This window comes from Porites lutea, chromosome 8, assembly GCF_958299795.1.
Source record: "Porites lutea chromosome 8, jaPorLute2.1, whole genome shotgun sequence".
NCBI lineage: Eukaryota > Metazoa > Cnidaria > Anthozoa > Scleractinia > Poritidae > Porites > Porites lutea.
This window is the reverse complement of record NC_133208.1, coordinates 23444823-23453668: the sequence shown is the minus strand read 5'-3', so window position 1 is coordinate 23453668 and position 8846 is coordinate 23444823.

Here is an 8846-nt window from a genome sequence, read left to right as displayed (position 1 = left end):
ACTTTATTGCAGCTAGAGAGTAGTATGTTTGAATTTGTTTGTGCAATAACGGATTTAAATTAAGAAGGTACTCGGGATTCGGATTTAAAGGTTTTTTTTTTTTTTTTTTTGGCGGATTTTGGCAAATTAGCCAGAAACGGGAAGCGCGGATCACTTATTATGTTTGTATTTAAAACATGAATGTTGAGCTGACTTTTCTAGGCCTTCCAGACATTTTAAGCTTAACTACAAGGCTCCTCCAACGGCTTCCGATTGTCCGTATGTTATATCTCAGTTTTAAGAAAAGAAAGACTTCCGGCCACATCTTATTCGCTTTTCTCCCTCTCTACATATATATACTCATTAAGAGTCGGAAATTCAAGGCCTGTTTCCCCAAGCACCCGTCATTTGGAATTCTCTAAGTAGCACTACACGTTGACTCTCTCGCTAGGAATTTAAGCAAAAAATTCATAATTCACTTCTGAAAATCCTCGCCGCTGAGGATGATTATATGGATTCAGCAGCTCTTTTTCCAAGAACGCGCGTTCTATAATCATGCCTTCCTATCGCAATTACTGTCTGTAATTCAGCTAGTTTTCAAAAATGAGTGTGTGCTTCAACTAGAGAATTTTTCTTTTACTTTTTTCATTTAATTAATTATCTATTTATGTACTTTATAGAAACGTTGACATCTAACTGATTCTAGGCTTTCTGCAAATTGCTATCACTGCCCGCCGCGATTAGCCTGTGCTATTTGCGGGTAGTGTCAATCATGTAGGGTAATTGTGTTTTAGCGAATTTTAAACATAATCGGTTTAATAGATAGCTATTAATTTTAGTTTGTAAACCGTTCTGAAGCGATAAATAACTGAAGTTAAAAGTTGAAGTTGAAAGTTATTGTTGAACGAAAGACAAATCCACTAGTTAGAACGAGTATTTTGATCTGAAATTGATTCTTCTGCAGTTGGCTTTTGTTAGCTTTTGTTCAGTGGCGTGGGCTGTTTAGTTGTTGGAAAATCAGATTTGATATATCATCATTCAGTGATCCGGCGTTTTAACCTAAAAATTCACCTTTTTCCATGCCAGGGAAATTATCAAAACAGGCAAGGCCCCAGTGACCGGCAATAAAACATTTCTTGGTGCATTGATGGCGGCACGTGGTTCGAGAATTCCGCAACAACAGAGATTTTAATCTATATCTAGAACTTTGCTTAGTGTGATTTATGAGGAAAACGAAACAGAAACTGTTAAAGCGATAATTCAACTCTGTAAAGAACAGAATGACAAAACAGACACATCGTAAGGGTCGATTTATTTGTTTACATATAAAACTATAATCAAAACAAGCAAACTAATCCGCATGTTAAAGGTACGGCGGCTTTTCTCTGTTCTATTTTTAGTATAGACAATTGGGAAACAATATACCAAACCTGTGCACAACCCTCACGAACAGGCTAAATATCAATTATCAATATCCTACAAATTCATACCCCTTCAAGGAAAATGGGGAAGCTGGTTGATGTGTTATTATTCTGCAGAGATATAAACGGCGATAAATTAATATCAGATAGATGGAGCTGCTGGGACCTTCCATGACGTCACTCAAGATAACCTTCGTCTTGGATTCCACTGAAGTGCAAATTTATAATTATAATATTGTAGAACAGACTGAGGTCATAATCGTCATAGTAGGTGCAGTTATACAGGCTATTTTAACCCATGGTGGGCCTTTCTTACCCACCGGGCAAGCAACATTATATTAAGGCCCATCTTTCCAAAGAGAATTTAGCTCGGGAAAATTCCATGGATACGTCATGTGAAAAGGAAGACAAGAATTATCTCGACAGCCCTCAAGGTAACTCGCTGAGCCCATATCAGGCGTGCTGCTGCCTTCTTTTTGACGCAAAATCATGTCCGCAACCCGGCTGAAAGCTGGGTATTGTGGGGGTGTGTTCGAGCAACTCGCTCGCTACACGACGAGGTACCAGGAATCTGATTTACATCTTGCTTTATTCTTCTTAATCTTCTTACAACTTCTGCTTACACTACTTCTCCCTACTTTTCCTGCTTTTCTCTATTAACTAGTTCAAGTATAGTAACGGTTTTAATAGCCAAAGCTGGACATGTTTGGGTTAGCTGACCGGAAGAGTTTCTATTGTATTTCTTATCGCTAACACTGCAACGGGTTTGCTATTGTCAGGGAATAGATTAGCTTACGCACAGCCGCAGCTGATAATTACCAAAGAACGAAGGTCAGCTCTAACACCACAAACACGACCACCTGTAACATTCCTAATATGGCAATAAGTAGATTCGCGAGCTAAGCATAACTTCAAGTACAAGTAAAAACAAAAGATCAAAACAGGAAAACAGTACGTGGACAAAAACAATACTTAATGAAACAAAAACTAAACTCAAAAGTTAAGATAGATCCGTCTTAAAAATAACTTTCAAAATACTTCACAACATTCCTCCCCCCTTAGAAAAAGCATCGTCCTCGATGCAAAAGGACGTAATACATATAAATGGGAAATAACTGCGTTAAATATCAAAACAAAACTATCACACTACACAATATTAATTAAAACAAGATCAACTGTTCAATGTCAATAGTTCAGTGTTCAATTCATTGTTCTTGAATCTTGACACTTGAAAACTTGAGCTAAATAAATTGATGAGAGTGTTTTTGTGAAGGACTTGACTAGAGAACCACTTGAAAACGTTGAGAATTAATTAACAGCATAAATCATCCTGTAGTAGCATACAAGACGGTTGTTACAAACGCCATTTCAACTTGAATGTAGCGGGTAACGCATACTTGGAAGACAAGGCTATCTTGTTTGTAAATGTTATGAAACACAGCTCCAAATGAAGCGAACTCATCTGATGAAGACACAAAGTACTAACCAGTGATAAGTATCAACAAGCACAGTTCTGCTTAACCGTAACAGAGAAGGGGTCAAACTCGACCAAACAAAGTAGCCCATGCCATGCGGAGTGATCAAAGTGTGTTTAGACTTCTTGGAGATTAACAATCTAGTAATGCTCAGGTCCGTTTCAGTAGTACAAAATGACGAAAATCACCGACAAGCCATCGAAGAACAACAGAAGAATAGGTGATTGAATACATGACGAAATGCCAATGCAAGCAACTTTACAAAATAACTATTAAAAAGCACGTAATATATCTAATTATCTAATTTCCGACGTCTAAGGTTATAATAACTATATTACACGAACACCTTAATCAAAATAGCCAGAGAAACAAAACAAAATAGATCAAAAGATTTTAAAAGACATTAGATGCAATAATTTCATGTGTGCATAACTTGATACTGACTATTGAACAACTACTCAACTTGCTTAATGAAGAACTTAATAACTGTGTTTATAATAACATTTCAGACACTAATGGAAAACTGACTAATAACAGATGGTGAACTTCTGACTTCAAAAACTTATCAAATTCATGATATTGTAAAAAACTCATACAAGATTATAGATAGACTAGAAAAACGGAGAGAAGGCGTTCATAAATTCATGGAAAAGAATATCTTGTGGAATACCGAACTCAATTCATGGGTAAGAGAAAATCAAAGAAATATAAGCCAAGCAGCAAGGCAGAGTACAAAAACTAAAATTATTTTTGTGATTGAAGATAATTATCAATGAGACGTCTATCCAAAATATGGTGTTCCGGTTCCCACGTTGATTGGCTCCTAGGAAAGAAGAGCCACTTCACCAAGTACTCGACCTTTCCATTTCTCTTTCGATGTTTTAGAATTTTTTCTGCACTAAACACAGTTTCATTGTCGATAACAATTGCTTCCGGAGTTGATTCTTTTGCATTTTGAAGTTGATTCTTTGTCTTTTCGCGGTATAATTCCTTGTTTGACTCTTTCTGTTTTTGTGGCGTCTCAATACAAACTGGATTTAAGTCAGTGTCTTTAGGATTCGCTTCAGCAGAAATTGGCTCAAAACAATCTTTTGGAATATCAGATTCAATAATGTACGGCTCGGCAGGGTCATCAAAAGGCGGAGGGTCAATTGGTCTCAAATTAGGATCAACAAATGGCTTCATACGATTTGCGTGACACGAAAAAGCAACTTTTTTATTGGTGATCGTGCGCAACTTAAAATGAACCGGTGACAATTTCTCAACAATTCTGTATGGACCCAACCAATTATGCATTAACTTTTTGGATAACCCTTTTCTAGTTCTCGGGGTATAAACCCAAACACCTTGTCCAACTTCAAAAACAGGTTCTTTTGTCTTTTGATCATAATAATCCTTCATTTTTTGTTGTGCATGCTGTAAATTTTCTCTCGCTAAATTCTGAGCCAATTCGACTTTTTCGACAAAACGTTTTCGGTAGTCATGGACCGAAGTACTCAAATCATCAGCCGCAGGAGGCAAATACTTAACGTCAATTGGCAAGCGTGGCTCTCGCCCATAAAGAACGTAAAAAGGAGAATCCCCAATTGCATCTAAAACAGAAGTCCTATGCGCAAACAAAATAAGCGGTATGAACTCGTCCCAATCTTTCTGGTTTTTGGAAACGTACATTGACAAAGACTGACACAAGGTAGAATTAAACCTTTCTACAAGACCATCGGTCTGTGGGTGATAACTAGAAGTATTGACCTTTTGAATTTGAAATATTTTACAAACTTCTGCAATGACCTTAGACAAAAAGTTAGTTCCCCTGTCAGAGAGCAACACACGTGGTGCCCCACGTCTAGAAATAATTTCATCGATCAAAAGACGTGCAATAACAGTTGCTTCGACACTAGGTACTGGGAAAGCTTCAACCCAACGAGTTAAATAATCACTAAAAACTACAATATACCTACTGCCTTTACTAGAAGGTGGAAAAGGACCTAAAACATCAACAGCCACTCTGTCAAACGCACCCTCAACTGGAATCGGAAGTAAAGGTGCCTTTTTCGAATTTCGTGGAGACTTCCTCATTGAACACTCAACGCAAGGCTTAACCCAATGTTCTACATCTTTAAACATACCTTTCCACCAGTATCTTTGCTTAAGCTTACTAAAAGTTTTGTTCAACCCAAAATGAGCACCGGCAATATGATCATGTACATTAGAGAGAATTTCAAAACGTAATGCAGCTGGGACAACAAGCTGAGAAAAAGATTCACGAGCATTACGCCTTCGATTAAAATCAATGTGGTAAAGCAAACCATCTTGACCAATATAAAAATTATCGCTTGAGAGTAAAATTTCGCGTGCATCTTTATCGTTAGTAGGTAGGATATCATTCTCTAGAAAATCAATCATCACAGCTATTTCAGGATCTCTTCTTTGCATTTCTTGAGTGTGAGGCGTTTGAGGTTCTTCTTTCTTAAGGGAACTCATTTCACAAGAATCATATGGACGTCTAGACAAACAGTCAGCATTACCATGGTTTCTACCAGGGCGATGAACAATATTAAAGTCATATTGTTGCAAAAGTAAGGCCCATCTAGCAAGACGACCAGAAGCATCTTTAACATTCATTAACCAACGAAGAGAACTATGATCAGTAACAACAACAGTAAACTTATGATTGTGTAAATAAGGCTGGAATTTCTTAATACCCTCAACTAATGCGAGAGCTTCTCTTTCTGTGGTACTATAATTTTGCTCTGCCTGATTCAAACCACGACCATTGTAAGAAACGACTACTTCGTTTCCATTTTGAATTTGTGCTAAGGTAAAACCAATACCAGTGGAGCCAGCATCAACAAATAGCAAAAATGGTTCCCGAAAATTAGGATACGCCAAAATGGGTGCAGAAACTAAGGCACGCTTAAGCTTGTCAAAAGCCTCAGCACAAGCTACAGTCCAAACAAAAGGAACGTTCTTCTTTGTCAAAGCATTCAAAGGGTTGGCAATATGTGAAAAACCTCTTACAAAACGTCTGTAATAATTATCAAGGCCTAAGAAACTTCTCAATTCCTTCAGATTTGTGGGGGTGGGGTATTCCTGAACCACCCTTACTTTATCTGGGTTGGGACTAATGCCTTCTGGCGTAACTACGTGACCAAGATACTCTACACTTTGTTTAACGAAACTGCATTTCTTTGGATTCAACTTAACATTGGCGTCACGCAACCTTCTAAAAACTTCTTCCAAATGGTCTAAATGCTCATCTACAGACTTAGAGAAAATGATTATATCATCGATGTAAATTAAAGCAAAACGGTATTCTAAGCCTCTCAAAATATGACCCATAAGTCTTTGAAAACTGGCTCCTGAATTCACTAATCCAAACGGCATTGTCAGAAATTCATAAAGGCCATTGTGAGTAGAAAAAGCTGTCTTTTGTTTCGAATCCTCCTGCATTTGTATTTGCCAAAAACCACTTTTTAGATCCAACACGGAAAACACGCTTGCACCAGCTAAAGAATCTAGCGCATCAGCAACTAAAGGCATTGGAAAGCTATCTACTTTAGTGACTTTATTAACTTTACGAAAATCAACACAAAATCTAAATGACCCATCCTTCTTTTTTACCAAAACAACTGGAGAGCTCCAAGGAGAGACAGACTCTTGAATTATTCCTTTTTCAAGCATTTCGTCCACTTGACGGTCAATCTCTTTCTTAACATCAGGAGATACTCTATACGGCCTTTGCTTAATAGGCATAGCATCACCGGTATCAATGACATGCTGTACAAGGGATGTTCTACCCAACTGATCCCCAGGAAAAGCAAAAACATTACGATATTTATTAAACAAATTCTTAAACTTTACTTTCTCCTTATCATTCAAAATACTATTCGACAAATCAGGAAACTCTAAATAATCTTTTGGCTGTTGCTGAACATCTGAAGAATTATGTTGAGCATCCGAAGAAATGGAGTTTTTGCCAATCTCAAATGTTGCTAAATCATTATCAACACGCTCAAAATCTGCCAATTTAGTCCTACGAAAAATCTTAACTGGTTGAGCGGAGGGGTTTACCATCCTAACAGGAAAAGTTGCATCATTAGAAACCTTTACGAGCTCTGACGCTCCAAAAACTGAGTAACGGTGAGGTAAATCAAACTTAGGCGTGACCAATCCATAAATTTCACTGGCACTGGTGTTTACACCTTTCGGCACTGAACTTAATCTACCAATAACAACGACTTCTGATTGAGCGGGAATAGTAAAAGAATTATCAGCATGCACTGACAAAATATAATTATCAAAAACTTCAGCATCCAAATCATCACCAAAACAATCGGCAAAGGGGAGGGGATCCTCAAGGTGGGAAAATTCAATGATGTTCTCCATAAAATCAATTCTCGAACAATATTTTTGAAGAAAATCTCTGCCCAAAACAACGTCATGAGTTAAATCTTTGATAACATAGGCTTCAAAAGGAAAAACATCAGACTTAATAACAAAATTGAGCCATACTTTACCAAGAACACTAAGAGGAGAACCACTTATAGTTGTTACACAACTGGTCGACGAGGAATCTAAACAAAAATTTTTGTGACTAAGATACTTGTCCCAAACTTGCGAACTAATTGCTGTTACAGCTGCTCCTGTGTCAAGGAGTGCATGATAACCATTTCCTTCTATTGTTACACTTACATTAAAATTGTCCCTCTGGAAAGGATGAATAGAATCAATTTTACTGGATGTGGCAGGCAAAGAAACCCTGTCAGTCACGTCAGTCACATTTTCCCTTGTCTCTGGGCTACTTGCGAAAGATAAGCCACGACACTCACTACAAACATTATTTTTAGCCCCAACGATATTTACTTCCAAATTTTCATTTTTAGACGCAGGCGCCAACTTTTCATCTTTTTTAATTTCTTCTATACTGACTTCTCGAGATAAATTTTCACTTGAAGACTTCTCGTAAATGACTTCACTTTTAGGGGAAAACATAGGTACTTTTGGCGAGTGAACATTTTCGTTTTCATTTGGCGATGACCCGGCGATTACACCATCAAATTTTGTTATGACCTGAGAAAGACATTTAATAACTCCAAACAAAATATTTTCATTAGGGACATCTTGAGGTTGACAATCTTGAGAACACTCATGTTGACATGTGACGGAAACTTGAGGTTTAAACATTTTAGACTTTGGTGTAACAACAGGCTCACAGGGATTAGACATAACATGGCTTAACTCTTGAACATTCATTTTAGTAACATTCTCGGCCGAATTTCCAGAGTTACTGAAAACACATTTATCAGAACTAGATCCGACGGAAGAATGGTTATTACTTGTAGAATTTTCAAGCGCCCCCATCACGGGTTCACTACCACACACGATAGGGGCGCCAGCCAGTTTAACTGAGCGCCCATTTTTCCCTGGTGAAAAGCATTCTTCATATTGTTTTTCCGATACAGGCCACTAAAGTTGGGTTTCGAACTTCCATAACTACCCAATTTAGGATTCTTTCTGAAAATGCTGCCCCCATAACGAAAACGATTAAGTTTGCCCGATCGAAATTTACGATTAATACGACGATTTCCATTATTTTGGAAGTCTGTGCTCCAGACATAAAATTCGTCCCTGACAGATTGTTTGATTTCCTCTTCTGAGGGGTTAGACTGTAATTCTTTAAAATTCTCGACTTCTTGACCATTATTCGATTTACGGCTAAGAGTTACCAACTCTTTTAGTTTTGCAATGTTCAATGCAGACTCTAAATCAGGCGGTTGATGTAAAATAACATGTTCACGCATTTCAGGCCTTAAACCACGTACAAAACAATAAAGCCATTCACTTTTAGGTAAATTTAGACGAGAGCAGAATGAAAGAATATCGTAATAATAATCGGCAACAGTCTCCCCTAACAACTGACGACGTTCTTCTAATTTCAGGGACCGCGCAGAGGGAGGGGCTGGGGGGGCTT